The 27,638-nt window shown below is 46.9% G+C and overlaps 38 non-coding genes across 38 annotated transcripts; 17 read left to right on the top strand and 21 right to left on the bottom strand.

Annotated features, from left to right (window-relative positions):
- Positions 1-816: 816 nt before the first annotated feature.
- Trnaq-uug (transfer RNA glutamine (anticodon UUG)) lies at positions 817-888 on the bottom strand. The gene has a single exon. It is a non-coding gene; the product is annotated as a tRNA-Gln (tRNA).
- A 1,124-nt stretch (positions 889-2,012) lies between these two features.
- Positions 2,013-2,084, bottom strand: Trnaq-uug (transfer RNA glutamine (anticodon UUG)). Its single transcript has one exon. It is a non-coding gene; the product is annotated as a tRNA-Gln (tRNA).
- Positions 2,085-2,638: 554 nt separating this feature from the next.
- Positions 2,639-2,710, top strand: Trnap-ugg (transfer RNA proline (anticodon UGG)). The gene has a single exon. It is a non-coding gene; the product is annotated as a tRNA-Pro (tRNA).
- Positions 2,711-3,208: 498 nt separating this feature from the next.
- Trnaq-uug (transfer RNA glutamine (anticodon UUG)) lies at positions 3,209-3,280 on the bottom strand. The gene has a single exon. It is a non-coding gene; the product is annotated as a tRNA-Gln (tRNA).
- Positions 3,281-3,834: 554 nt separating this feature from the next.
- Positions 3,835-3,906, top strand: Trnap-ugg (transfer RNA proline (anticodon UGG)). The gene has a single exon. It is a non-coding gene; the product is annotated as a tRNA-Pro (tRNA).
- Positions 3,907-5,600: 1,694 nt separating this feature from the next.
- Positions 5,601-5,672, bottom strand: Trnaq-uug (transfer RNA glutamine (anticodon UUG)). The gene has a single exon. It is a non-coding gene; the product is annotated as a tRNA-Gln (tRNA).
- A 554-nt stretch (positions 5,673-6,226) lies between these two features.
- Trnap-ugg (transfer RNA proline (anticodon UGG)) lies at positions 6,227-6,298 on the top strand. The gene has a single exon. It is a non-coding gene; the product is annotated as a tRNA-Pro (tRNA).
- A 498-nt stretch (positions 6,299-6,796) lies between these two features.
- On the bottom strand, positions 6,797-6,868 carry Trnaq-uug (transfer RNA glutamine (anticodon UUG)). Its single transcript has one exon. It is a non-coding gene; the product is annotated as a tRNA-Gln (tRNA).
- Positions 6,869-7,422: 554 nt separating this feature from the next.
- Positions 7,423-7,494, top strand: Trnap-ugg (transfer RNA proline (anticodon UGG)). The gene has a single exon. It is a non-coding gene; the product is annotated as a tRNA-Pro (tRNA).
- A 498-nt stretch (positions 7,495-7,992) lies between these two features.
- On the bottom strand, positions 7,993-8,064 carry Trnaq-uug (transfer RNA glutamine (anticodon UUG)). Its single transcript has one exon. It is a non-coding gene; the product is annotated as a tRNA-Gln (tRNA).
- Positions 8,065-8,618: 554 nt separating this feature from the next.
- On the top strand, positions 8,619-8,690 carry Trnap-ugg (transfer RNA proline (anticodon UGG)). Its single transcript has one exon. It is a non-coding gene; the product is annotated as a tRNA-Pro (tRNA).
- A 498-nt stretch (positions 8,691-9,188) lies between these two features.
- On the bottom strand, positions 9,189-9,260 carry Trnaq-uug (transfer RNA glutamine (anticodon UUG)). Its single transcript has one exon. It is a non-coding gene; the product is annotated as a tRNA-Gln (tRNA).
- Positions 9,261-9,814: 554 nt separating this feature from the next.
- On the top strand, positions 9,815-9,886 carry Trnap-ugg (transfer RNA proline (anticodon UGG)). The gene has a single exon. It is a non-coding gene; the product is annotated as a tRNA-Pro (tRNA).
- Positions 9,887-10,384: 498 nt separating this feature from the next.
- Trnaq-uug (transfer RNA glutamine (anticodon UUG)) lies at positions 10,385-10,456 on the bottom strand. Its single transcript has one exon. It is a non-coding gene; the product is annotated as a tRNA-Gln (tRNA).
- A 1,749-nt stretch (positions 10,457-12,205) lies between these two features.
- Positions 12,206-12,277, top strand: Trnap-ugg (transfer RNA proline (anticodon UGG)). The gene has a single exon. It is a non-coding gene; the product is annotated as a tRNA-Pro (tRNA).
- Positions 12,278-12,775: 498 nt separating this feature from the next.
- On the bottom strand, positions 12,776-12,847 carry Trnaq-uug (transfer RNA glutamine (anticodon UUG)). Its single transcript has one exon. It is a non-coding gene; the product is annotated as a tRNA-Gln (tRNA).
- Positions 12,848-13,971: 1,124 nt separating this feature from the next.
- Positions 13,972-14,043, bottom strand: Trnaq-uug (transfer RNA glutamine (anticodon UUG)). The gene has a single exon. It is a non-coding gene; the product is annotated as a tRNA-Gln (tRNA).
- A 554-nt stretch (positions 14,044-14,597) lies between these two features.
- Positions 14,598-14,670, top strand: Trnap-ugg (transfer RNA proline (anticodon UGG)). Its single transcript has one exon. It is a non-coding gene; the product is annotated as a tRNA-Pro (tRNA).
- Positions 14,671-15,166: 496 nt separating this feature from the next.
- On the bottom strand, positions 15,167-15,238 carry Trnaq-uug (transfer RNA glutamine (anticodon UUG)). The gene has a single exon. It is a non-coding gene; the product is annotated as a tRNA-Gln (tRNA).
- Positions 15,239-15,792: 554 nt separating this feature from the next.
- Positions 15,793-15,864, top strand: Trnap-ugg (transfer RNA proline (anticodon UGG)). The gene has a single exon. It is a non-coding gene; the product is annotated as a tRNA-Pro (tRNA).
- Positions 15,865-16,362: 498 nt separating this feature from the next.
- Positions 16,363-16,434, bottom strand: Trnaq-uug (transfer RNA glutamine (anticodon UUG)). The gene has a single exon. It is a non-coding gene; the product is annotated as a tRNA-Gln (tRNA).
- Positions 16,435-16,988: 554 nt separating this feature from the next.
- On the top strand, positions 16,989-17,060 carry Trnap-ugg (transfer RNA proline (anticodon UGG)). The gene has a single exon. It is a non-coding gene; the product is annotated as a tRNA-Pro (tRNA).
- Positions 17,061-17,558: 498 nt separating this feature from the next.
- Positions 17,559-17,630, bottom strand: Trnaq-uug (transfer RNA glutamine (anticodon UUG)). Its single transcript has one exon. It is a non-coding gene; the product is annotated as a tRNA-Gln (tRNA).
- A 554-nt stretch (positions 17,631-18,184) lies between these two features.
- Trnap-ugg (transfer RNA proline (anticodon UGG)) lies at positions 18,185-18,257 on the top strand. The gene has a single exon. It is a non-coding gene; the product is annotated as a tRNA-Pro (tRNA).
- Positions 18,258-18,753: 496 nt separating this feature from the next.
- Positions 18,754-18,825, bottom strand: Trnaq-uug (transfer RNA glutamine (anticodon UUG)). Its single transcript has one exon. It is a non-coding gene; the product is annotated as a tRNA-Gln (tRNA).
- A 554-nt stretch (positions 18,826-19,379) lies between these two features.
- On the top strand, positions 19,380-19,451 carry Trnap-ugg (transfer RNA proline (anticodon UGG)). The gene has a single exon. It is a non-coding gene; the product is annotated as a tRNA-Pro (tRNA).
- Positions 19,452-19,949: 498 nt separating this feature from the next.
- On the bottom strand, positions 19,950-20,021 carry Trnaq-uug (transfer RNA glutamine (anticodon UUG)). The gene has a single exon. It is a non-coding gene; the product is annotated as a tRNA-Gln (tRNA).
- Positions 20,022-20,575: 554 nt separating this feature from the next.
- Positions 20,576-20,647, top strand: Trnap-ugg (transfer RNA proline (anticodon UGG)). Its single transcript has one exon. It is a non-coding gene; the product is annotated as a tRNA-Pro (tRNA).
- Positions 20,648-21,145: 498 nt separating this feature from the next.
- Trnaq-uug (transfer RNA glutamine (anticodon UUG)) lies at positions 21,146-21,217 on the bottom strand. Its single transcript has one exon. It is a non-coding gene; the product is annotated as a tRNA-Gln (tRNA).
- A 554-nt stretch (positions 21,218-21,771) lies between these two features.
- Positions 21,772-21,844, top strand: Trnap-ugg (transfer RNA proline (anticodon UGG)). The gene has a single exon. It is a non-coding gene; the product is annotated as a tRNA-Pro (tRNA).
- A 496-nt stretch (positions 21,845-22,340) lies between these two features.
- Trnaq-uug (transfer RNA glutamine (anticodon UUG)) lies at positions 22,341-22,412 on the bottom strand. The gene has a single exon. It is a non-coding gene; the product is annotated as a tRNA-Gln (tRNA).
- Positions 22,413-23,536: 1,124 nt separating this feature from the next.
- Trnaq-uug (transfer RNA glutamine (anticodon UUG)) lies at positions 23,537-23,608 on the bottom strand. Its single transcript has one exon. It is a non-coding gene; the product is annotated as a tRNA-Gln (tRNA).
- A 554-nt stretch (positions 23,609-24,162) lies between these two features.
- Positions 24,163-24,234, top strand: Trnap-ugg (transfer RNA proline (anticodon UGG)). Its single transcript has one exon. It is a non-coding gene; the product is annotated as a tRNA-Pro (tRNA).
- A 498-nt stretch (positions 24,235-24,732) lies between these two features.
- Positions 24,733-24,804, bottom strand: Trnaq-uug (transfer RNA glutamine (anticodon UUG)). Its single transcript has one exon. It is a non-coding gene; the product is annotated as a tRNA-Gln (tRNA).
- A 554-nt stretch (positions 24,805-25,358) lies between these two features.
- Positions 25,359-25,431, top strand: Trnap-ugg (transfer RNA proline (anticodon UGG)). Its single transcript has one exon. It is a non-coding gene; the product is annotated as a tRNA-Pro (tRNA).
- Positions 25,432-25,927: 496 nt separating this feature from the next.
- Positions 25,928-25,999, bottom strand: Trnaq-uug (transfer RNA glutamine (anticodon UUG)). Its single transcript has one exon. It is a non-coding gene; the product is annotated as a tRNA-Gln (tRNA).
- A 554-nt stretch (positions 26,000-26,553) lies between these two features.
- Positions 26,554-26,625, top strand: Trnap-ugg (transfer RNA proline (anticodon UGG)). The gene has a single exon. It is a non-coding gene; the product is annotated as a tRNA-Pro (tRNA).
- Positions 26,626-27,123: 498 nt separating this feature from the next.
- Positions 27,124-27,195, bottom strand: Trnaq-uug (transfer RNA glutamine (anticodon UUG)). Its single transcript has one exon. It is a non-coding gene; the product is annotated as a tRNA-Gln (tRNA).
- Positions 27,196-27,638: the final 443 nt, after the last annotated feature.

The raw sequence follows: 27,638 nt of genomic DNA, 5'->3' as shown, positions 1-27,638 counted from the left end.
GCTGGTGATGTCCAATGCAATGACGACCGCCCGTTCCTGGCTGCCCGCCTAGCAATGTGACCGCGGCAAGCAAGATGGCCCTTTTTAGTTCACTTTATTGGCAACTTTTTGCGCATGGCTGCCTTGTTTTTTTTTATGCATTCTCAAAAAAAATGTAGTTAGTAGTTTGTGAAATAAGCATTGTAGGCTGTGATTATATTTTTGTTGAGCTTAATAATTAGTGTGTGTAGAAACACCATTTTCTTTAAGTATTCATTGACATATTTCTGTACATGTTATTTGCATAAGTGCCTTAGTACAACTTCAGTTTTGTGGCCCTTCTTTTCACTTTCGCGACAACCAAGCATTACGATAAACTAGCGAGTCTCTGAAAGTAAGCCATGCAACAGGACAAACTGCATGTCGGGCCACCTGCCAATGATACTGGCAAGTGCGTCTTGTGGAAAGCAATCTACGAAGCCGGATTAAGCCGTGTTCGTTTACTTATATCTATACCTAAAGACTGACACGTATAACGATTCTATTCGTTTCCCAAGAACTAGTACATCGCATGCACGTTTGTTAAATGCACGCGCATGCAGCACCCAAAACGGAGAGATACTGGGACCCTCAGCTGAGGTCGTCTTCTCGCAGTTGAACCCCTTACGTTCCGTTATTAATCCTAGTAGCAAAAGCATAAGCATTTGGAGCGTTCCCCATTCACGTGTGGACTGCTATTAACAATTTGCATTACATGATCCTAGCTAAAATTCTGGATATACAATTCCAACTACCAGCTCGTACACATTTCTAGAAACGATCGCGAAACACAGATTCAGGTTCCACCGAGACTCGAACTCGGATCGCTGGATTCAAAGTCCAGAGTGCTAACCATTACACCATGGAACCGGGTGCCCTCGCGGACTGGAATTGAGCAGCATCATGACATTAAACCTATAAGCTGCGATTTATTACATGTAGCGTCCTCAGGAAGTGTTTGCGTGGCTAAGGAAGCAAACAAGTAGGCTGAAAGTGGAGGGAGCAACTTGGAATGTAGCGAGAATTCTTGCCAGTATTCGTACATGAAATGATGTCTAAGGGTCAGGTAATCAAAATCGCGGAACAGCCACTTTCGTATGGTTGATGCTTTGTGCTGGAAGCAGCCTAGCTATGAAATAGCTATGGACACAGAGTACTGTCGAAAAGTGCGTGCTGTCACACAACGCAACGTAGTGGGCGGATGGTGCGTGACACGATAACATTTGCAATTCACACGATCGACATACTGTCACACAACTCAAGCAGCTCTTTCAGCCTTCACATACACTGGTCCTCAGCACAGCTCATGTTGTTGGTGTCGGATTAAGAAACCTCTTTGAGAATATGGACCATATTGGATGCTGCAACTAGCAAGTGCGGCAAGATATCAGTAGGTGGCGGGGTGCACACCTGCTTCGTTGTGCGGCCTGTTGGTCTAGGGGTATGATTCCTGCTTTGGGTGCAGGAGGTGCCGGGTTCAAATCGCGGACAGGCCCTTCTTTTCACTTTCGCGACAACCAAGCATTACGATAAACTAGCGAGTCTCTGAAAGTAAGCCATGCAACAGGACAAACTGCATGTCGGGCCACCTGCCAATGATACTGGCAAGTGCGTCTTGTGGAAAGCAATCTACGAAGCCGGATTAAGCCGTGTTCGTTTACTTATATCTATACCTAAAGACTGACACGTATAACGATTCTATTCGTTTCCCAAGAACTAGTACATCGCATGCACGTTTGTTAAATGCACGCGCATGCAGCACCCAAAACGGAGAGATACTGGGACCCTCAGCTGAGGTCGTCTTCTCGCAGTTGAACCCCTTACGTTCCGTTATTAATCCTAGTAGCAAAAGCATAAGCATTTGGAGCGTTCCCCATTCACGTGTGGACTGCTATTAACAATTTGCATTACATGATCCTAGCTAAAATTCTGGATATACAATTCCAACTACCAGCTCGTACACATTTCTAGAAACGATCGCGAAACACAGATTCAGGTTCCACCGAGACTCGAACTCGGATCGCTGGATTCAAAGTCCAGAGTGCTAACCATTACACCATGGAACCGGGTGCCCTCGCGGACTGGAATTGAGCAGCATCATGACATTAAACCTATAAGCTGCGATTTATTACATGTAGCGTCCTCAGGAAGTGTTTGCGTGGCTAAGGAAGCAACCAAGTAGGCTGAAAGTGGAGGGAGCAACTTGGAATGTAGCGAGAATTCTTGCCAGTATTCGTACATGAAATGATGTCTAAGGGTCAGGTAATCAAAATCGCGGAACAGCCACTTTCGTATGGTTGATGCTTTGTGCTGGAAGCAGCCTAGCTATGAAATAGCTATGGACACAGAGTACTGTCGAAAAGTGCGTGCTGTCACACAACGCTACGTAGTGGGCGGATGGTGCGTGACACGATAACATTTGCACTTCACACGATCGACATACTGTCACACAACTCAAGCAGCCCTTTCAGCCTTCACATACACTGGTCCTCAGCACAGCTCATGTTGTTGGTGTCGGATTAAGAAACCTCTTTGAGAATATGGACCATATTGGATGCTGCAACTAGCAAGTGCGGCAAGATATCAGTAGGTGGCGGGGTGCACACCTGCTTCGTTGTGCGGCCTGTTGGTCTAGGGGTATGATTCCTGCTTTGGGTGCAGGAGATCCCGGGTTCAAATCCCGGACAGGCCCTTCTTTTCACTTTCGCGACAACCAAGCATTACGATAAACTAGCGAGTCTCTGAAAGGAAGCCATGCAACAGGACAAACTGAATGTCGGGCCACCGGCCAATGATACTGGCAAGTGCGTCTTGTGGAAAGCAATCTACGAAGCAGGATTAAGCCGTGTTCGATTACTTATATCTATACCTAAAGACTGACACGTATAACGATTCTATTCGTTTCCCAAGAACTAGTACATCGCATGCACGTTTGTTAAATGCACGTGCATGCAGCACCCAAAACGGAGAGATACTGGGACCCTCAGCTGAGGTCGTCTTCTCGCAGTTGAACCCCTTACGTTCCGTTATTAATCCTAGTAGCAAAAGCATAAGCATTTGGAGCGTTCCCCATTCACGTGTGGACTGCTATTAACAATTTGCATTACATGATCCTAGCTAAAATTCTGGATATACAATTCCAACTACCAGCTCGTACACATTTCTAGAAACGATCGCGAAACACAGATTCAGGTTCCACCGAGACTCGAACTCGGATCGCTGGATTCAAAGTCCAGAGTGCTAACCATTACACCATGGAACCGGGTGCCCTCGCGGACTGGAATTGAGCAGCATCATGACATTAAACCTATAAGCTGCGATTTATTACATGTAGCGTCCTCAGGAAGTGTTTGCGTGGCTAAGGAAGCAACCAAGTAGGCTGAAAGTGGAGGGAGCAACTTGGAATGTAGCGAGAATTCTTGCCAGTATTCGTACATGAAATGATGTCTAAGGGTCAGGTAATCAAAATCGCGGAACAGCCACTTTCGTATGGTTGATGCTTTGTGCTGGAAGCAGCCTAGCTATGAAATAGCTATGGACACAGAGTACTGTCGAAAAGTGCGTGCTGTCACACAACGCTACGTAGTGGGCGGATGGTGCGTGACACGATAACATTTGCAATTCACACGATCGACATACTGTCACACAACTCAAGCAGCTCTTTCAGCCTTCACATACACTGGTCCTCAGCACAGCTCATGTTGTTGGTGTCGGATTAAGAAACCTCTTTGAGAATATGGACCATATTGGATGCTGCAACTAGCAAGTGCGGCAAGATATCAGTAGGTGGCGGGGTGCACACCTGCTTCGTTGTGCGGCCTGTTGGTCTAGGGGTATGATTCCTGCTTTGGGTGCAGGAGGTGCCGGGTTCAAATCCCGGACAGGCCCTTCTTTTCACTTTCGCGACAACCAAGCATTACGATAAACTAGCGAGTCTCTGAAAGGAAGCCATGCAACAGGACAAACTGAATGTCGGGCCACCGGCCAATGATACTGGCAAGTGCGTCTTGTGGAAAGCAATCTACGAAGCAGGATTAAGCCGTGTTCGATTACTTATATCTATACCTAAAGACTGACACGTATAACGATTCTATTCGTTTCCCAAGAACTAGTACATCGCATGCACGTTTGTTAAATGCACGTGCATGCAGCACCCAAAACGGAGAGATACTGGGACCCTCAGCTGAGGTCGTCTTCTCGCAGTTGAACCCCTTACGTTCCGTTATTAATCCTAGTAGCAAAAGCATAAGCATTTGGAGCGTTCCCCATTCACGTGTGGACTGCTATTAACAATTTGCATTACATGATCCTAGCTAAAATTCTGGATATACAATTCCAACTACCAGCTCGTACACATTTCTAGAGACGATCGCGAAACACAGATTCAGGTTCCACCGAGACTCGAACTCGGATCGCTGGATTCAAAGTCTAGAGTGCTAACTATTACACCATGGAAACGGGTGACCTCGCGGACTGGAATTGAGCAGCATCATGACATTAAACCTATAAGCTGCGATTTATTACATGTAGCGTCCTCAGGAAGTGTTTGCGTGGCTAAGGAAGCAACCAAGTAGGCTGAAAGTGGAGGGAGCAACTTGGAATGTAGCGAGAATTCTTACCAGTATTCGTACATGAAATGATGTCTAAGGGTCAGGTAATCAAAATCGCGGAACAGCCACTTTCGTATGGTTGATGCTTTGTGCTGGAAGCAGCCTAGCTATGAAATAGCTAAGGACACAGAGTACTGTCGAAAAGTGCGTGCTGTCACACAACGCTACGTAGTGGGCGGATGGTGCGTGACACGATAACATTTGCACTTCACACGATCGACATACTGTCACACAACTCAAGCAGCTCTTTCAGCCTTCACATACACTGGTCCTCAGCACAGCTCATGTTGTTGGTGTCGGATTAAGAAACCTCTTTAAGAATGTGGACCATATTGGATGCTGCTACTAGCAAGTGCGGCAGGATATCAGTAGGTGGCAGGGTGCACACCTGCTTCGTTGTGCGGCCTGTTGGTCTAGGGGTATGATTCCAGCTTTGGGTGCAGGAGGTCCCGGGGTCAAATCCCGGACAGGCCCTACTTTTCACTTTCGCGATAACCATGCATTACGATAAACTAGCGAGTCTCTGAAAGTAAGCCATGCAACACGACAAACTACATGTCGTGCCACCGGTCAATGATACTGGCAAGTGCGTCTTGTGGAAAGCAATCTACGAAGCAGGATTAAGCCGTCTTCGTTTACTTATATCTATACCTAAAGACTGACACGTATAACGATTCTATTCGTTTCCCAAGAACTAGTACATCGCATGCACGTTTGTTAAATGCACGCGCATGCAGCACCCAAAACGGAGAGATACTGGGACCCTCAGCTGAGGTCGTCTTCTCGCAGTTGAACCCCTTACGTTCCGTTATTAATCCTAGTAGCAAAAGCATAAGCATTTGGAGCGTTCCCCATTCACGTGTGGACAGCTATTAACAATTTGCATTACATGATCCTTGCTAAAATTCTGGATATACAATTCCAACTACCAGCTCGTACACATTTCTAGAATCGATCGCGAAACACAGATTCAGGTTCCACCGAGACTCGAACTCGGATCGCTGGATTCAAAGTCCAGAGTGCTAACCATTACACCATGAAACCGGGTGCCCTCACGGACTGGAATTAAGCAGCATCATGACATTAAACCTATAAGCTGCGATTTATTACATGTAGCGTCCTCAGGAAGTGTTTGCGTGGCTAAGGAAGCAACCAAGTAGGCTGAAAGTGGAGGGAGCAACTTGGAATGAAGCGAGAATTCTTGCCAGTATTCGTACATGAAATGATGTCTAAGGGTAAGGTAATCAAAATCGCGGAACAGCCAGTTTCGTATGGTGGATGCTTTGTGCTGGAAGCAGCCTAGCTATGAAATAGCTATGGACACAGAGTACTGTCGAAAAGTGCGTGCTGTCACACAACGCTACGTAGTGGGCGGATGGTGCGTGACACGATAACATTTGCACTTCACACGATCGACATACTGTCACACAACTCAAGCAGCTCTTTCAGCCTTCACATACACTGGTCCTCAGCACAGCTCATGTTGTTGGTGTCGGATTAAGAAACCTCTTTGAGAATATGGACCATATTGGATGCTGCAACTAGCAAGTGCGGCAAGATATCAGTAGGTGGCGGGGTGTACACCTGCTTCGTTGTGCGGCCTGTTGGTCTAGGGGTATGATTCCTGCTTTGGGTGCAGGAGGTGCCGGGTTCAAATCCCGGACAGGCCCTTCTTTTCACTTTCGCGACAACCAAGCATTACGATAAACTAGCGAGTCTCTGAAAGGAAGCCATGCAACAGGACAAACTGAATGTCGGGCCACCGGCCAATGATACTGGCAAGTGCGTCTTGTGGAAAGCAATCTACGAAGCAGGATTAAGCCGTGTTCGATTACTTATATCTATACCTAAAGACTGACACGTATAACGATTCTATTCGTTTCCCAAGAACTAGTACATCGCATGCACGTTTGTTAAATGCACGCGCATGCAGCACCCAAAACGGACAGATACTGGAACCCTCAGCTGAGGTCGTCTTCTCGCAGTTGAACCCCTTACGTTCCGTTATTAATCCTAGTAGCAAAAGCATAAGCATTTGGAGCGTTCCCCATTCACGTGTGGACTGCTATTAACAATTTGCATTACATGATCCTAGCTAAAATTCTGGATATACAATTCCAACTACCAGCTCGTACACATTTCTAGAAACGATCGCGAAACACAGATTCAGGTTCCACCGAGACTCGAACTCGGATCGCTGGATTCAAAGTCCAGAGTGCTAACCATTACACCATGGAACCGGGTGCCCTCGCAGACTGGAATTGAGCAGCATCATGACATTAAACCTATAAGCTGCGATTTATTACATGTAGCGTCCTCAGGAAGTGTTTGCGTGGCTAAGGAAGCAACCAAGTAGGCTGAAAGTGGAGGGAGCAACTTGGAATGTAGCGAGAATTCTTGCCAGTATTCGTACATGAAATGATGTCTAAGGGTCAGGTAATCAAAATCGCGGAACAGCCACTTTCGTATGGTTGATGCTTTGTGCTGGAAGCAGCCTAGCTATGAAATAGCTAAGGACACAGAGTACTGTCGAAAAGTGCGTGCTGTCACACAACGCTACGTAGTGGGCGGATGGTGCGTGACACGATAACATTTGCACTTCACACGATCGACATACTGTCACACAACTCAAGCAGCTCTTTCAGCCTTCACATACACTGGTCCTCAGCACAGCTCATGTTGTTGGTGTCGGATTAAGAAACCTCTTTGAGAATGTTGACTATATTGGATGATGCTACTAGCAAGTGCGGCAAGATATCAGTAGGTGGCGGGGTGCACACCTGCTTCGTTGTGCGGCCTGTTGGTCTAGGGGTATGATTCCAGCTTTGGGTGCAGGAGGTCCCGGGTTCAAATCCCGGACAGGCCCTTCTTTTCACTTTCGCGACAACCATGCATTACGATAAACTAGCGAGTCTCTGAAAGTAAGCCATGCAACACGACAAACTACATGTCGGGCCACCGGTCAATGATACTGGCAAGTGCGTCTTGTGGAAAGCAATCTACGAAGCAGGATTAAGCCGTGTTCGTTTACTTATATCTATACCTAAAGACTGACACGTATAACGATTCTATTCGTTTCCCAAGAACTAGTACATCGCATGCACGTTTGTTAAATGCACGCGCATGCAGCACCCAAAACGGAGAGATACTGGGACCCTCAGCTGAGGTCGTCTTCTCGCAGTTGAACCCCTTACGTTCCGTTATTAATCCTAGTAGCAAAAGCATAAGCATTTGGAGCGTTCCCCATTCACGTGTGGACTGCTATTAACAATTTGCATTACATGATCCTAGCTAAAATTCTGGATATACAATTCCAACTACCAGCTCGTACACATTTCTAGAATCGATCGCGAAACACAGATTCAGGTTCCACCGAGACTCGAATTCGGATCGCTGGATTCAAAGTCCAGAGTGCTAACCATTACACCATGGAACCGGGTGCCCTCACGGACTGGAATTAAGCAGCATCATGACATTAAACCTATAAGCTGCGATTTATTACATGTAGCGTCCTCAGGAAGTGTTTGCGTGGCTAAGGAAGCAACCAAGTAGGCTGAAAGTGGAGGGAGCAACTTGGAATGAAGCGAGAATTCTTGCCAGTATTCGTACATGAAATGATGTCTAAGGGTCAGGTAATCAAAATCGCGGAACAGCCACTTTCGTATGGTGGATGCTTTGTGCTGGAAGCAGCCTAGCTATGAAATAGCTATGGACACAGAGTACTGTCGAAAAGTGCGTGCTGTCACACAACGCTACGTAGTGGGCGGATGGTGCGTGACACGATAACATTTGCACTTCACACGATCGACATACTGTCACACAACTCAAGCAGCTCTTTCAGCCTTCACATACACTGGTCCTCAGCACAGCTCATGTTGTTGGTGTCGGATTAAGAAACCTCTTTGAGAATATGGACCATATTGGATGCTGCAACTAGCAAGTGCGGCAAGATATCAGTAGGTGGCGGGGTGCACACCTGCTTCGTTGTGCGGCCTGTTGGTCTAGGGGTATGATTCGTGCTTTGGGTGCAGGAGGTGCCGGGTTCAAATCCCGGACAGGCCCTTCTTTTCACTTTCGCGACAACCAAGCAATACGATAAACTAGCGAGTCTCTGAAAGGAAGCCATGCAACAGGACAAACTGAATGTCGGGCCACCGGCCAATGATACTGGCAAGTGCGTCTTGTGGAAAGCAATCTACGAAGCAGGATTAAGCCGTGTTCGATTACTTATATCTATACCTAAAGACTGACACGTATAACGATTCTATTCGTTTCCCAAGAACTAGTACATCGCATGCACGTTTGTTAAATGCACGCGCATGCAGCACCCAAAACGGACAGATACTGGAACCCTCAGCTGAGGTCGTCTTCTCGCAGTTGAACCCCTTACGTTCCGTTATTAATCCTAGTAGCAAAAGCATAAGCATTTGGAGCGTTCCCCATTCACGTGTGGACTGCTATTAACAATTTGCATTACATGATCCTAGCTAAAATTCTGGATATACAATTCCAACTACCAGCTCGTACACATTTCTAGAAACGATCGCGAAACACAGATTCAGGTTCCACCGAGACTCGAACTCGGATCGCTGGATTCAAAGTCTAGAGTGCTAACCATTACACCATGGAAACGGGTGACCTCGCGGACTGGAATTGAGCAGCATCATGACATTAAACCTATAAGCTGCGATTTATTACATGTAGCGTCCTCAGGAAGTGTTTGCGTGGCTAAGGAAGCAACCAAGTAGGCTGAAAGTGGAGGGAGCAACTTGGAATGTAGCGAGAATTCTTGCCAGTATTCGTACATGAAATGATGTCTAAGGGTCAGGTAATCAAAATCGCGGAACAGCCACTTTCGTATGGTTGATGCTTTGTGCTGGAAGCAGCCTAGCTATGAAATAGCTAAGGACACAGAGTACTGTCGAAAAGTGCGTGCTGTCACACAACGCTACGTAGTGGGCGGATGGTGCGTGACACGATAACATTTGCACTTCACACGATCGACATACTGTCACACAACTCAAGCAGCTCTTTCAGCCTTCACATACACTGGTCCTGAGCACAGCTCATGTTGTTGGTGTCGGATTAAGAAACCTCTTTGAGAATGTGGACCATATTGGATGCTGCTACTAGCAAGTGCGGCAAGATATCAGTAGGTGGCGGGGTGCACACCTGCTTCGTTGTGCGGCCTGTTGGTCTAGGGGTATGATTCCTGCTTTGGGTGCAGGAGGTCCCGGGTTCAAATCCCGGACAGGCCCTACTTTTCACTTTCGCGACAACCAAGCATTACGATAAACTAGCGAGTCTCTGAAAGTAAGCCATGCAACACGACAAACTACATGTCGGGCCACCGGTCAATGATACTGGCAAGTGCGTCTTGTGGAAAGGAATCTACGAAGCAGGATTAAGCCGTGTTCGTTTACTTATATCTATACCTAAAGACTGACACGTATAACGATTTTATTCGTTTCCCAAGAACTAGTACATCGCATGCACGTTTGTTAAATGCACGCGCATGCAGCACCCAAAACGGACAGATACTGGGACCCTCAGCTGAGGTCGTCTTCTCGCAGTTGAACCCCTTACGTTCCGTTATCAATCCTAGTAGCAAAAGCATAAGCATTTGGAGCGTTCTCCATTCACGTGTGGACTGCTATTAACAATTTGCATTACATGATCCTAGCTAAAATTCTGGATATACAATTCCAACTACCAGCTCGTACACGTTTCTAGAATCGATCGCGAAACACAGATTCAGGTTCCACCGAGACTCGAACTCGGATGGCTGGATTCAAAGTCCAGAGTGCTAACCATTACACCATGGAACCGGGTGCCCTCACGGACTGGAATTGAGCAGCATCATGACATTAAACCTATAAGCTGCGATTTATTACATGTAGCGTCCTCAGGAAGTGTTTGCGTGGCTAAGGAAGCAACCAAGTAGGCTGAAAGTGGAGGGAGCAACTGGAATGTAGCGAGAATTCTTGCCAGTATTCGTACATGAAATGATGTCTAAGGGTCAGGTAATCAAAATCGCGGAACAGCCAGTTTCGTATGGTGGATGCTTTGTGCTGGAAGCAGCCTAGCTATGAAATAGCTATGGACACAGAGTACTGTCGAAAAGTGCGTGCTGTCACACAACGCTACGTAGTGGGCGGATGGTGCGTGACACGATAACATTTGCACTTCACACGATCGACATACTGTCACACAACTCAAGCAGCTCTTTCAGCCTTCACATACACTGATCCTCAGCACAGCTCATGTTGTTGGTGTCGGATTAAGAAACCTCTTTGAGAATATGGACCATATTGGATGCTGCAACTAGCAAGTGCGGCAAGATATCAGTAGGTGGCGGGATGCACACCTGCTTCGTTGTGCTGCCTGTTGGTCTAGGGGTATGATTCCTGCTTTGGGTGCAGGAGCTCCTGGGTTCAAATCCCGGACAGGCCCTACTTTTCACTTTCGCGACAACCAAGCATTACGATAAACTAGCGAGTCTCTGAAAGGAAGCCATGCAACAGGACAAACTGAATGTCGGGCCACCGGCCAATGATACTGGCAAGTGCGTCTTGTGGAAAGCAATCTACGAAGCAGGATTAAGCCGTGTTCGATTACTTATATCTATACCTAAAGACTGACACGTATAACGATTCTATTCGTTTCCCAAGAACTAGTACATCGCATGCACGTTTGTTAAATGCACGCGAATGCAGCACCCAAAACGGAGAGATACTGGGACCCTCAGCTGAGGTCGTCTTCTCGCAGTTGAACCCCTTACGTTCCGTTATTAATCCTAGTAGCAAAAGCATAAGCATTTGGAGCGTTCCCCATTCACGTGTGGACTGCTATTAACAATTTGCATTACATGATCCTAGCTAAAATTCTGGATATACAATTCCAACTACCAGCTCGTACACATTTCTAGAAACGATCGCGAAACACAGATTCAGGTTCCACCGAGACTCGAACTCGGATCGCTGGATTCAAAGACTAGAGTGCTAACCATTACACCATGGAAACGGGTGACCTCGCGGACTGGAATTGAGCAGCATCATGACATTAAACCTATAAGCTGCGATTTATTACATGTAGCGTCCTCAGGAAGTGTTTGCGTGGCTAAGGAAGCAACCAAGTAGGCTGAAAGTGGAGGGAGCAACTTGGAATGTAGCGAGAATTCTTGCCAGTATTCGTACATGAAATGATGTCTAAGGGTCAGGTAATCAAAATCGCGGAACAGCCACTTTCGTATGGTTGATGCTTTGTGCTGGAAGCAGCCTAGCTATGAAATAGCTAAGGACACAGAGTACTGTCGAAAAGTGCGTGCTGTCACACAACGCTACGTAGTGGGCGGATGGTGCGTGACACGATAACATTTGCACTTCACACGATCGACATACTGTCACACAACTCAAGCAGCTCTTTCAGCCTTCACATACACTGATCCTCAGCACAGCTCATGTTGTTGGTGTCGGATTAAGAAACCTCTTTGAGAATATGGACCATATTGGATGCTGCAACTAGCAAGTGCGGCAAGATATCAGTAGGTGGCGGGATGCACACCGGCTTCGTTGTGCGGCCTGTTGGTCTAGGGGTATGATTCCTGCTTTGGGTGCAGGAGCTCCTGGGTTCAAATCCCGGACAGGCCCTACTTTTCACTTTCGCGACAACCAAGCATTACGATAAACTAGCGAGTCTCTGAAAGGAAGCCATGCAACAGGACAAACTGAATGTCGGGCCACCGGCCAATGATACTGGCAAGTGCGTCTTGTGGAAAGCAATCTACGAAGCAGGATTAAGCCGTGTTCGATTACTTATATCTATACCTAAAGACTGACACGTATAACGATTCTATTCGTTTCCCAAGAACTAGTACATCGCATGCACGTTTGTTAAATGCACGCGCATGCAGCACCCAAAACGGACAGATACTGGGACCCTCAGCTGAGGTCGTCTTCTCGCAGTTGAACCCCTTACGTTCCGTTATTAATCCTAGTAGCAAAAGCATAAGCATTTGGAGCGTTCCCCATTCACGTGTGGACTGCTATTAACAATTTGCATTACATGATCCTAGCTAAAATTCTGGATATACAATTCCAACTACCAGCTCGTACACATTTCTAGAAACGATCGCGAAACACAGATTCAGGTTCCACCGAGACTCGAACTCGGATCGCTGGATTCAAAGTCCAGAGTGCTAACCATTACACCATGGAACCGGGTGCCCTCGCAGACTGGAATTGAGCAGCATCATGACATTAAACCTATAAGCTGCGATTTATTACATGTAGCGTCCTCAGGAAGTGTTTGCGTGGCTAAGGAAGCAACCAAGTAGGCTGAAAGTGGAGGGAGCAACTTGGAATGTAGCGAGAATTCTTGCCAGTATTCGTACATGAAATGATGTCTAAGGGTCAGGTAATCAAAATCGCGGAACAGCCACTTTCGTATGGTGGATGCTTTGTGCTGGAAGCAGCCTAGCTATGAAATAGCTATGGACACAGAGTACTGTCGAAAAGTGCGTGCTGTCACACAACGCTACGTAGTGGGCGGATGGTGCGTGACACGATAACATTTGCACTTCACACGATCGACATACTGTCACACAACTCAAGCAGCTCTTTCAGCCTTCACATACACTGGTCATCAGCACAGCTCATGTTGTTGGTGTCGGATTAAGAAACCTCTTTGAGAATATGGTCCATATTGGATGCTGCAACTAGCAAGTGCGGCAAGATATCAGTAGGTGGCGGGGTGCACACCTGCTTCGTTGTACGGCCTGTTGGTCTAGGGGTATGATTCCTGCTTTGGGGGCAGGAGCTCCTGGGTTCAAATCCCGGACAGGCCCTTCTTTTCACTTTCGCGACAACCAAGCATTACGATAAACTAGCGAGTCTCTGAAAGGAAGCCATGCAACAGGACAAACTGAATGTCGGGCCACCGGCCAATGATACTGGCAAGTGCGTCTTGTGGAAAGCAATCTACGAAGCAGGATTAAGCCGTGTTCGATTACTTATATCTATACCTAAAGACTGACACGTATAACGATTCTATTCGTTTCCCAAGAACTAGTACATCGCATGCACGTTTGTTAAATGCACGCGCATGCAGCACCCAAAACGGACAGATACTGGGACCCTCAGCTGAGGTCGTCTTCTCGCAGTTGAACCCCTTACGTTCCGTTATTAATCCTAGTAGCAAAAGCATAAGCATTTGGAGCGTTCCCCATTCACGTGTGGACTGCTATTAACAATTTGCATTACATGATCCTAGCTAAAATTCTGGATATACAATTCCAACTACCAGCTCGTACACATTTCTAGAAACGATCGCGAAACACAGATTATGGTTCCACCGAGACTCGAACTCGGATCGCTGGATTCAAAGTCCAGAGTGCTAACCATTACACCATGGAACCGGGTGCCCTCGCAGACTGGAATTGAGCAGCTTCATGACATTAAACCTATAAGCTGCGATTTATTACATGTAGCGTCCTCAGGAAGTGTTTGCGTGGCTAAGGAAGCAACCAAGTAGGCTGAAAGTGGAGGGAGCAACTTGGAATGTAGCGAGAATTCTTGCCAGTATTCGTACATGAAATGATGTCTAAGGGTCAGGTAATCAAAATCGCGGAACAGCCACTTTCGTATGGTGGATGCTTTGTGCTTGAAGCAGCCTAGCTATGAAATAGCTATGGACACAGAGTACTGTCGAAAAGTGCGTGCTGTCACACAACGCTACGTAGTGGGCGGATGGTGCGTGACACGATAACATTTGCACTTCACACGATCGACATACTGTCACACAACTCAAGCAGCTCTTTCAGCCTTCACATACACTGGTCCTCAGCACAGCTCATGTTGTTGGTGTCGGATTAAGAAACCTCTTTGAGAATATGGTCCATATTGGATGCTGCAACTAGCAAGTGCGGCAAGATATCAGTAGGTGGCAGGGTGCACACCTGCTTCCTTGTGCGGCCTGTTGGTCTAGGGGCATGATTCCTGCTTTGGGTGCAGGAGGTCCCGGGTTCAAATCCCGGACGGGCACTACTTTTCACTTTCGCGACAACCAAAAATTACGATAAACTAGCGAGTCTCTGAAAGTAAGCCATGCAACAGGACAAGCTGCATGTCGGGCCACCTGCCAATGATACTGGCAAGTGCGTCTTGTGGAAACAATCTACGAAATAGGATTAAGCCGTCTTCGATTACTTATATCTATACCTAAAGACTGACACGTATAACGATTCTATTCGTTTCCCAAGAACTAGTACATCGCATGCACGTTTGTTAAATGCACGCGCATGCAGCACCCAAAACGGACAGATACTGGGACCCTCAGCTGAGGTCGTCTTCTCGCAGTTGAACCCCTTACGTTCCGTTATTAATCCTAGTAGCAAAAGCATAAGCATTTGGAGCGTTCCCCATTCACGTGTGGACTGCTATTAACAATTTGCATTACATGATCCTAGCTAAAATTCTGGATATACAATTCCAACTACCAGCTCGTACACATTTCTAGAAACGATCGCGAAACACAGATTCAGGTTCCACCGAGACTCGAACTCGGATCGCTGGATTCAAAGTCTAGAGTGCTAACCATTACACCATGGAAACGGGTGACCTCGCGGACTGGAATTGAGCAGCATCATGACATTAAATTTATAAGCTGCGATTTATTACATGTAGCGTCCTCAGGAAGTGTTTGCGTGGCTAAGGAAGCAACCAAGTAGGCTGAAAGTGGAGGGAGCAACTTGGAATGTAGCGAGAATTCTTGCCAGTATTCGTACATGAAATGATGTCTAAGGGTCAGGTAATCAAAATCGCGGAACAGCCACTTTCGTATGGTTGATGCTTTGTGCTGGAAGCAGCCTAGCTATGAAATAGCTAAGGACACAGAGTACTGTCGAAAAGTGCGTGCTGTCACACAACGCTACGTAGTGGGCGGATGGTGCGTGACACGATAACATTTGCACTTCACACGATCGACATACTGTCACACAACTCAAGCAGCTCTTTCAGCCTTCACATACACTGATCCTCAGCACAGCTCATGTTGTTGGTGTCGGATTAAGAAACCTCTTTGAGAATATGGACCATATTGGATGCTGCAACTAGCAAGTGCGGCAAGATATCAGTAGGTGGCGGGATGCACACCTGCTTCGTTGTGCGGCCTGTTGGTCTAGGGGTATGATTCCTGCTTTGGGTGCAGGAGCTCCTGGGTTCAAATCCCGGACAGGCCCTACTTTTCACTTTCGCGACAACCAAGCATTACGATAAACTAGCGAGTCTCTGAAAGGAAGCCATGCAACAGGACAAACTGAATGTCGGGCCACCGGCCAATGATACTGGCAAGTGCGTCTTGTGGAAAGCAATCTACGAAGCAGGATTAAGCCGTGTTCGATTACTTATATCTATACCTAAAGACTGACACGTATAACGATTCTATTCGTTTCCCAAGAACTAGTACATCGCATGCACGTTTGTTAAATGCACGCGCATGCAGCACCCAAAACGGAGAGATACTGTGACCCTCAGCTGAGGTCGTCTTCTCGCAGTTGAACCCCTTACGTTCCGTTATTAATCCTAGTAGCAAAAGCATAAGCATTTGGAGCGTTCCCCATTCACGTGTGGACTGCTATTAACAATTTGCATTACATGATCCTAGCTAAAATTCTGGATATACAATTCCAACTACCAGCTCGTACACATTTCTAGAAACGATCGCGAAACACAGATTCAGGTTCCACCGAGACTCGAACTCGGATCGCTGGATTCAAAGTCCAGAGTGCTAACCATTACACCATGGAACCGGGTGCCCTCGCAGACTGGAATTGAGCAGCATCATGACATTAAACCTATAAGCTGCGATTTATTACATGTAGCGTCCTCAGGAAGTGTTTGCGTGGCTAAGGAAGCAACCAAGTAGGCTGAAAGTGGAGGGAGCAACTTGGAATGTAGCGAGAATTCTTGCCAGTATTCGTACATGAAATGATGTCTAAGGGTCAGGTAATCAAAATCGCGGAACAGCCACTTTCGTATGGTGGATGCTTTGTGCTGGAAGCAGCCTAGCTATGAAATAGCTATGGACACAGAGTACTGTCGAAAAGTGCGTGCTGTCACACAACGCTACGTAGTGGGCGGATGGTGCGTGACACGATAACATTTGCACTTCACACGATCGACATACTGTCACACAACTCAAGCAGCTCTTTCAGCCTTCACATACACTGATCCTCAGCACAGCTCATGTTGTTGGTGTCGGATTAAGAAACCTCTTTGAGAATATGGACCATATTGGATGCTGCAACTAGCAAGTGCGGCAAGATATCAGTAGGTGGCGGGATGCACACCTGCTTCGTTGTGCGGCCTGTTGGTCTAGGGGTATGATTCCTGCTTTGGGTGCAGGAGCTCCTGGGTTCAAATCCCGGACAGGCCCTACTTTTCACTTTCGCGACAACCAAGCATTACGATAAACTAGCGAGTCTCTGAAAGGAAGCCATGCAACAGGACAAACTGAATGTCGGGCCACCGGCCAATGATACTGGCAAGTGCGTCTTGTGGAAAGCAATCTACGAAGCAGGATTAAGCCGTGTTCGATTACTTATATCTATACCTAAAGACTGACACGTATAACGATTCTATTCGTTTCCCAAGAACTAGTACATCGCATGCACGTTTGTTAAATGCACGCGCATGCAGCACCCAAAACGGACAGATACTGGGACCCTCAGCTGAGGTCGTCTTCTCGCAGTTGAACCCCTTACGTTCCGTTATTAATCCTAGTAGCAAAAGCATAAGCATTTGGAGCGTTCCCCATTCACGTGTGGACAGCTATTAACAATTTGCATTATATGATCCTAGCTAAAATTCTGGATATACAATTCCAACTACCAGCTCGTACACATTTCTAGAAACGATCGCGAAACACAGATTCTGGTTCCACCGAGACTCGAACTCGGATCGCTGGATTCAAAGTCCAGAGTGCTAACCATTACACCATGGAACCGGGTGCCCTCGCAGACTGGAATTGAGCAGCATCATGACATTAAACCTATAAGCTGCGATTTATTACATGTAGCGTCCTCAGGAAGTGTTTGCGTGGCTAAGGAAGCAACCAAGTAGGCTGAAAGTGGAGGGAGCAACTTGGAATGTAGCGAGAATTCTTGCCAGTATTCGTACATGAAATGATGTCTAAGGGTCAGGTAATCAAAATCGCGGAACAGCCACTTTCGTATGCTGGATGCTTTGTGCTGGAAGCAGCCTAGCTATGAAATAGCTATGGACACAGAGTACTGTCGAAAAGTGCGTGCTGTCACACAACGCTACGTAGTGGGCGGATGGTGCGTGACACGATAACATTTGCACTTCACACGATCGACATACTGTCACACAACTCAAGCAGCTCTTTCAGCCTTCACATACACTGGTCCTCAGCACAGCTCATGTTGTTGGTGTCGGATTAAGAAACCTCTTTGAGAATATGGTCCATATTGGATGCTGCAACTAGCAAGTGCGGCAAGATATCAGTAGGTGGCAGGGTGCACACCTGCTTCCTTGTGCGGCCTGTTGGTCTAGGGGCATGATTCCTGCTTTGGGTGCAGGAGGTCCCGGGTTCAAATCCCGGACGGGCACTACTTTTCACTTTCGCGACAACCAAAAATTACGATAAACTAGCGAGTCTCTGAAAGTAAGCCATGCAACAGGACAAGCTGCATGTCGGGCCACCTGCCAATGATACTGGCAAGTGCGTCTTGTGGAAACAATCTACGAAATAGGATTAAGCCGTCTTCGATTACTTATATCTATACCTAAAGACTGACACGTATAACGATTCTATTCGTTTCCCAAGAACTAGTACATCGCATGCACGTTTGTTAAATGCACGCGCATGCAGCACCCAAAACGGACAGATACTGGGACCCTCAGCTGAGGTCGTCTTCTCGCAGTTGAACCCCTTACGTTCCGTTATTAATCCTAGTAGCAAAAGCATAAGCATTTGGAGCGTTCCCCATTCACGTGTGGACTGCTATTAACAATTTGCATTACATGATCCTAGCTAAAATTCTGGATATACAATTCCAACTACCAGCTCGTACACATTTCTAGAAACGATCGCGAAACACAGATTCAGGTTCCACCGAGACTCGAACTCGGATCGCTGGATTCAAAGTCTAGAGTGCTAACCATTACACCATGGAAACGGGTGACCTCGCGGACTGGAATTGAGCAGCATCATGACATTAAATTTATAAGCTGCGATTTATTACATGTAGCGTCCTCAGGAAGTGTTTGCGTGGCTAAGGAAGCAACCAAGTAGGCTGAAAGTGGAGGGAGCAACTTGGAATGTAGCGAGAATTCTTGCCAGTATTCGTACATGAAATGATGTCTAAGGGTCAGGTAATCAAAATCGCGGAACAGCCACTTTCGTATGGTTGATGCTTTGTGCTGGAAGCAGCCTAGCTATGAAATAGCTAAGGACACAGAGTACTGTCGAAAAGTGCGTGCTGTCACACAACGCTACGTAGTGGGCGGATGGTGCGTGACACGATAACATTTGCACTTCACACGATCGACATACTGTCACACAACTCAAGCAGCTCTTTCAGCCTTCACATACACTGATCCTCAGCACAGCTCATGTTGTTGGTGTCGGATTAAGAAACCTCTTTGAGAATATGGACCATATTGGATGCTGCAACTAGCAAGTGCGGCAAGATATCAGTAGGTGGCGGGATGCACACCTGCTTCGTTGTGCGGCCTGTTGGTCTAGGGGTATGATTCCTGCTTTGGGTGCAGGAGCTCCTGGGTTCAAATCCCGGACAGGCCCTACTTTTCACTTTCGCGACAACCAAGCATTACGATAAACTAGCGAGTCTCTGAAAGGAAGCCATGCAACAGGACAAACTGAATGTCGGGCCACCGGCCAATGATACTGGCAAGTGCGTCTTGTGGAAAGCAATCTACGAAGCAGGATTAAGCCGTGTTCGATTACTTATATCTATACCTAAAGACTGACACGTATAACGATTCTATTCGTTTCCCAAGAACTAGTACATCGCATGCACGTTTGTTAAATGCACGCGCATGCAGCACCCAAAACGGAGAGATACTGTGACCCTCAGCTGAGGTCGTCTTCTCGCAGTTGAACCCCTTACGTTCCGTTATTAATCCTAGTAGCAAAAGCATAAGCATTTGGAGCGTTCCCCATTCACGTGTGGACTGCTATTAACAATTTGCATTACATGATCCTAGCTAAAATTCTGGATATACAATTCCAACTACCAGCTCGTACACATTTCTAGAAACGATCGCGAAACACAGATTCAGGTTCCACCGAGACTCGAACTCGGATCGCTGGATTCAAAGTCCAGAGTGCTAACCATTACACCATGGAACCGGGTGCCCTCGCAGACTGGAATTGAGCAGCATCATGACATTAAACCTATAAGCTGCGATTTATTACATGTAGCGTCCTCAGGAAGTGTTTGCGTGGCTAAGGAAGCAACCAAGTAGGCTGAAAGTGGAGGGAGCAACTTGGAATGTAGCGAGAATTCTTGCCAGTATTCGTACATGAAATGATGTCTAAGGGTCAGGTAATCAAAATCGCGGAACAGCCACTTTCGTATGGTGGATGCTTTGTGCTGGAAGCAGCCTAGCTATGAAATAGCTATGGACACAGAGTACTGTCGAAAAGTGCGTGCTGTCACACAACGCTACGTAGTGGGCGGATGGTGCGTGACACGATAACATTTGCACTTCACACGATCGACATACTGTCACACAACTCAAGCAGCTCTTTCAGCCTTCACATACACTGATCCTCAGCACAGCTCATGTTGTTGGTGTCGGATTAAGAAACCTCTTTGAGAATATGGACCATATTGGATGCTGCAACTAGCAAGTGCGGCAAGATATCAGTAGGTGGCGGGATGCACACCTGCTTCGTTGTGCGGCCTGTTGGTCTAGGGGTATGATTCCTGCTTTGGGTGCAGGAGCTCCTGGGTTCAAATCCCGGACAGGCCCTACTTTTCACTTTCGCGACAACCAAGCATTACGATAAACTAGCGAGTCTCTGAAAGGAAGCCATGCAACAGGACAAACTGAATGTCGGGCCACCGGCCAATGATACTGGCAAGTGCGTCTTGTGGAAAGCAATCTACGAAGCAGGATTAAGCCGTGTTCGATTACTTATATCTATACCTAAAGACTGACACGTATAACGATTCTATTCGTTTCCCAAGAACTAGTACATCGCATGCACGTTTGTTAAATGCACGCGCATGCAGCACCCAAAACGGACAGATACTGGGACCCTCAGCTGAGGTCGTCTTCTCGCAGTTGAACCCCTTACGTTCCGTTATTAATCCTAGTAGCAAAAGCATAAGCATTTGGAGCGTTCCCCATTCACGTGTGGACAGCTATTAACAATTTGCATTATATGATCCTAGCTAAAATTCTGGATATACAATTCCAACTACCAGCTCGTACACATTTCTAGAAACGATCGCGAAACACAGATTCTGGTTCCACCGAGACTCGAACTCGGATCGCTGGATTCAAAGTCCAGAGTGCTAACCATTACACCATGGAACCGGGTGCCCTCGCAGACTGGAATTGAGCAGCATCATGACATTAAACCTATAAGCTGCGATTTATTACATGTAGCGTCCTCAGGAAGTGTTTGCGTGGCTAAGGAAGCAACCAAGTAGGCTGAAAGTGGAGGGAGCAACTTGGAATGTAGCGAGAATTCTTGCCAGTATTCGTACATGAAATGATGTCTAAGGGTCAGGTAATCAAAATCGCGGAACAGCCACTTTCGTATGCTGGATGCTTTGTGCTGGAAGCAGCCTAGCTATGAAATAGCTATGGACACAGAGTACTGTCGAAAAGTGCGTGCTGTCACACAACGCTACGTAGTGGGCGGATGGTGCGTGACACGATAACATTTGCACTTCACACGATCGACATACTGTCACACAACTCAAGCAGCTCTTTCAGCCTTCACATACACTGGTCCTCAGCACAGCTCATGTTGTTGGTGTCGGATTAAGAAACCTCTTTGAGAATATGGTCCATATTGGATGCTGCAACTAGCAAGTGCGGCAAGATATCAGTAGGTGGCAGGGTGCACACCTGCTTCCTTGTGCGGCCTGTTGGTCTAGGGGCATGATTCCTGCTTTGGGTGCAGGAGGTCCCGGGTTCAAATCCCGGACGGGCACTACTTTTCACTTTCGCGACAACCAAAAATTACGATAAACTAGCGAGTCTCTGAAAGTAAGCCATGCAACAGGACAAGCTGCATGTCGGGCCACCTGCCAATGATACTGGCAAGTGCGTCTTGTGGAAACAATCTACGAAATAGGATTAAGCCGTCTTCGATTACTTATATCTATACCTAAAGACTGACACGTATAACGATTCTATTCGTTTCCCAAGAACTAGTACATCGCATGCACGTTTGTTAAATGCACGCGCATGCAGCACCCAAAACGGAGAGATACTGTGACCCTCAGCTGAGGTCGTCTTCTCGCAGTTGAACCCCTTACGTTCCGTTATTAATCCTAGTAGCAAAAGCATAAGCATTTGGAGCGTTCCCCATTCACGTGTGGACTGCTATTAACAATTTGCATTACATGATCCTAGCTAAAATTCTGGATATACAATTCCAACTACCAGCTCGTACACATTTCTAGAAACGATCGCGAAACACAGATTCAGGTTCCACCGAGACTCGAACTCGGATCGCTGGATTCAAAGTCCAGAGTGCTAACCATTACACCATGGAACCGGGTGCCCTCGCAGACTGGAATTGAGCAGCATCATGACATTAAACCTATAAGCTGCGATTTATTACATGTAGCGTCCTCAGGAAGTGTTTGCGTGGCTAAGGAAGCAACCAAGTAGGCTGAAAGTGGAGGGAGCAACTTGGAATGTAGCGAGAATTCTTGCCAGTATTCGTACATGAAATGATGTCTAAGGGTCAGGTAATCAAAATCGCGGAACAGCCACTTTCGTATGGTGGATGCTTTGTGCTGGAAGCAGCCTAGCTATGAAATAGCTATGGACACAGAGTACTGTCGAAAAGTGCGTGCTGTCACACAACGCTACGTAGTGGGCGGATGGTGCGTGACACGATAACATTTGCACTTCACACGATCGACATACTGTCACACAACTCAAGCAGCTCTTTCAGCCTTCACATACACTGGTCCTGAGCACAGCTCATGTTGTTGGTGTCGGATTAAGAAACCTCTTTGAGAATATGGACCATATTGGATGCTGCAACTAGCAAGTGCGGCAAGATATCAGTAGGTGGCGGGGTGCACACCTGCTTCGTTGTACGGCCTGTTGGTCTAGGGGTATGATTCCTGCTTTGGGGGCAGGAGCTCCTGGGTTCAAATCCCGGACAGGCCCTTCTTTTCACTTTCGCGACAACCAAGCATTACGATAAACTAGCGAGTCTCTGAAAGGAAGCCATGCAACAGGACAAACTGAATGTCGGGCCACCGGCCAATGATACTGGCAAGTGCGTCTTGTGGAAAGCAATCTACGAAGCAGGATTAAGCCGTCTTCGATTACTTATATCTATACCTAAAGACTGACACGTATAACGATTCTATTCGTTTCCCAAGAACTAGTACATCGCATGCACGTTTGTTAAATGCACGCGCATGCAGCACCCAAAACGGAGAGATACTGTGACCCTCAGCTGAGGTCGTCTTCTCGCAGTTGAACCCCTTACGTTCCGTTATTAATCCTAGTAGCAAAAGCATAAGCATTTGGAGCGTTCCCCATTCACGTGTGGACTGCTATTAACAATTTGCATTACATGATCCTAGCTAAAATTCTGGATATACAATTCCAACTACCAGCTCGTACACATTTCTAGAAACGATCGCGAAACACAGATTCTGGTTCCACCGAGACTCGAACTCGGATCGCTGGATTCAAAGTCCAGAGTGCTAACCATTACACCATGGAACCGGGTGCCCTCGCAGACTGGAATTGAGCAGCATCATGACATTAAACCTATAAGCTGCGATTTATTACATGTAGCGTCCTCAGGAAGTGTTTGCGTGGCTAAGGAAGCAACCAAGTAGGCTGAAAGTGGAGGGAGCAACTTGGAATGTAGCGAGAATTCTTGCCAGTATTCGTACATGAAATGTTGTCTAAGGGTCAGGTAATCAAAATCGCGGAACAGCCACTTTCGTATGGTGGATGCTTTGTGCTGGAAGCAGCCTAGCTATGAAATAGCTATGGACACAGAGTACTGTCGAAAAGTGCGTGCTGTCACACAACGCTACGTAGTGGGCGGATGGTGCGTGACACGATAACATTTGCACTTCACACGATCGACATACTGTCACACAACTCAAGCAGCTCTTTCAGCCTTCACATACACTGATCCTCAGCACAGCTCATGTTGTTGGTGTCGGATTAAGAAACCTCTTTGAGAATATGGACCATATTGGATGCTGCAACTAGCAAGTGCGGCAAGATATCAGTAGGTGGCGGGATGCACACCTGCTTCGTTGTGCGGCCTGTTGGTCTAGGGGTATGATTCCTGCTTTGGGTGCAGGAGCTCCTGGGTTCAAATCCCGGACAGGCCCTACTTTTCACTTTCGCGACAACCAAGCATTACGATAAACTAGCGAGTCTCTGAAAGGAAGCCATGCAACAGGACAAACTGAATGTCGGGCCACCGGCCAATGATACTGGCAAGTGCGTCTTGTGGAAAGCAATCTACGAAGCAGGATTAAGCCGTGTTCGATTACTTATATCTATACCTAAAGACTGACACGTATAACGATTCTATTCGTTTCCCAAGAACTAGTACATCGCATGCACGTTTGTTAAATGCACGCGCATGCAGCACCCAAAACGGACAGATACTGGGACCCTCAGCTGAGGTCGTCTTCTCGCAGTTGAACCCCTTACGTTCCGTTATTAATCCTAGTAGCAAAAGCATAAGCATTTGGAGCGTTCCCCATTCACGTGTGGACAGCTATTAACAATTTGCATTATATGATCCTAGCTAAAATTCTGGATATACAATTCCAACTACCAGCTCGTACACATTTCTAGAAACGATCGCGAAACACAGATTCTGGTTCCACCGAGACTCGAACTCGGATCGCTGGATTCAAAGTCCAGAGTGCTAACCATTACACCATGGAACCGGGTGCCCTCGCAGACTGGAATTGAGCAGCATCATGACATTAAACCTATAAGCTGCGATTTATTACATGTAGCGTCCTCAGGAAGTGTTTGCGTGGCTAAGGAAGCAACCAAGTAGGCTGAAAGTGGAGGGAGCAACTTGGAATGTAGCGAGAATTCTTGCCAGTATTCGTACATGAAATGATGTCTAAGGGTCAGGTAATCAAAATCGCGGAACAGCCACTTTCGTATGCTGGATGCTTTGTGCTGGAAGCAGCCTAGCTATGAAATAGCTATGGACACAGAGTACTGTCGAAAAGTGCGTGCTGTCACACAACGCTACGTAGTGGGCGGATGGTGCGTGACACGATAACATTTGCACTTCACACGATCGACATACTGTCACACAACTCAAACAGCTCTTTCAGCCTTCACATACACTGGTCCTCAGCACAGCTCATGTTGTTGGTGTCGGATTAAGAAACCTCTTTGAGAATATGGTCCATATTGGATGCTGCAACTAGCAAGTGCGGCAAGATATCAGTAGGTGGCAGGGTGCACACCTGCTTCCTTGTGCGGCCTGTTGGTCTAGGGGCATGATTCCTGCTTTGGGTGCAGGAGGTCCCGGGTTCAAATCCCGGACGGGCACTACTTTTCACTTTCGCGACAACCAAAAATTACGATAAACTAGCGAGTCTCTGAAAGTAAGCCATGCAACAGGACAAGCTGCATGTCGGGCCACCTGCCAATGATACTGGCAAGTGCGTCTTGTGGAAACAATCTACGAAATAGGATTAAGCCGTGTTCGATTACTTATATCTATACCTAAAGACTGACACGTATAACGATTCTATTCGTTTCCCAAGAACTAGTACATCGCATGCACGTTTGTTAAATGCACGCGCATGCAGCACCCAAAACGGAGAGATACTGGGACCCTCAGCTGAGGTCGTCTTCTCGCAGTTGAACCCCTTACGTTCCGTTATTAATCCTAGTAGCAAAAGCATAAGCATTTGGAGCGTTCCCCATTCACGTGTGGACTGCTATTAACAATTTGCATTACATGATCCTAGCTACAATTCTATATATACAATTCCAACTACCAGCTCGTACACATTTCTAGAAACGATCGCGAAACACAGATTCAGGTTCCACCGAGACTCGAACTCGGATCGCTGGATTCAAAGTCCAGAGTGCTAACCATTACACCATGGAACCGGGTGCCCTCGCAGACTGGAATTGAGCAGCATCATGACATTAAACCTATAAGCTGCGATTTATTACATGTAGCGTCCTCAGGAAGTGTTTGCGTGGCTAAGGAAGCAACCATGTAGGCTGAAAGTGGAGGGAGCAACTTGGAATGTAGCGAGAATTCTTGCCAGTATTCGTACATGAAATGATGTCTAAGGGTCAGGTAATCAAAATTGCGGAACAGCCACTTTCGTATGGTGGATGCTTTGTGCTGGAAGCAGCCTAGCTATGAAATAGCTATGGACACAGAGTACTGTCGAAAAGTGCGTGCTGTCACACAACGCTACGTAGTGGGCGGATGGTGCGTGACACGATAACATTTGCACTTCACACGATCGACATACTGTCACACAACTCAAGCAGCTCTTTCAGCCTTCACATACACTGGTCCTCAGCACAGCTCATGTTGTTGGTGTCGGATTAAGAAACCTCTTTGAGAATATGGACCATATTGGATGCTGCAACTAGCAAGTGCGGCAAGATATCAGTAGGTGGCGGGATGCACACCTGCTTCGTTGTGCGGCCTGTTGGTCTAGGGGTATGATTCCTGCTTTGGGTGCAGGAGCTCCTGGGTTCAAATCCCGGACAGGCCCTTCTTTTCACTTTCGCGACAACCAAGCATTACGATAAACTAGCGAGTCTCTGAAAGGAAGCCATGCAACAGGACAAACTGAATGTCGGGCCACCGGCCAATGATACTGGCAAGTGCGTCTTGTGGAAAGCAATCTACGAAGCAGGATTAAGCCGTGTTCGTTTACTTATATCTATGCCAAAAGACTGACACGTATAACGATTCTATTCGTTTCCCAAGAACTAGTACATCGCATGCACGTTTGTTAAATGCACGCGCATGCAGCACCCAAAACGGAGAGATACTGTGACCCTCAGCTGAGGTCGTCTTCTCGAAGTTGAACCCCTTACGTTCCGTTATTAATCCTAGTAGCAAAAGCATAAGCATTTGGAGCGTTCCCCATTCACGTGTGGACTGCTATTAACAATTTGCATTACATGATCCTAGCTAAAATTCTGGATATACAATTCCAACTACCAGCTCGTACACATTTCTAGAAACGATCGCGAAACACAGATTCAGGTTCCACCGAGACTCGAACTCGGATCGCTGGATTCAAAGTCCAGAGTGCTAACCATTACACCATGGAACCGGGTGCCCTCGCAGACTGGAATTGAGCAGCATCATGACATTAAACCTATAAGCTGCGATTTATTACATGTAGCGTCCTCAGGAAGTGTTTGCGTGGCTAAGGAAGCAACCATGTAGGCTGAAAGTGGAGGGAGCAACTTGGAATGTAGCGAGAATTCTTGCCAGTATTCGTACATGAAATGATGTCTAAGGGTCAGGTAATCAAAATCGCGGAACAGCCACATTCGTATGCTGGATGCTTTGTGCTGGAAGCAGCCTAGCTATGAAATAGCTATGGACACAGAGTACTGTCTAAAAGTGCGTGCTGTCACACAACGCTACGTAGTGGGCGGATGGTGCGTGACACGATAACATTTGCACTTCACACGATCGACATACTGTCACACAACTCAAGCAGCTCTTTCAGCCTTCACATACACTGGTCCTCAGCACAGCTCATGTTGT

This window comes from Schistocerca gregaria, chromosome 2 (genome assembly GCF_023897955.1).
Source record: "Schistocerca gregaria isolate iqSchGreg1 chromosome 2, iqSchGreg1.2, whole genome shotgun sequence".
NCBI lineage: Eukaryota > Metazoa > Arthropoda > Insecta > Orthoptera > Acrididae > Schistocerca > Schistocerca gregaria.
The sequence above is the reverse complement of the archived record's forward strand: the minus strand, read 5'-3'. Positions and strand labels throughout refer to the sequence as shown.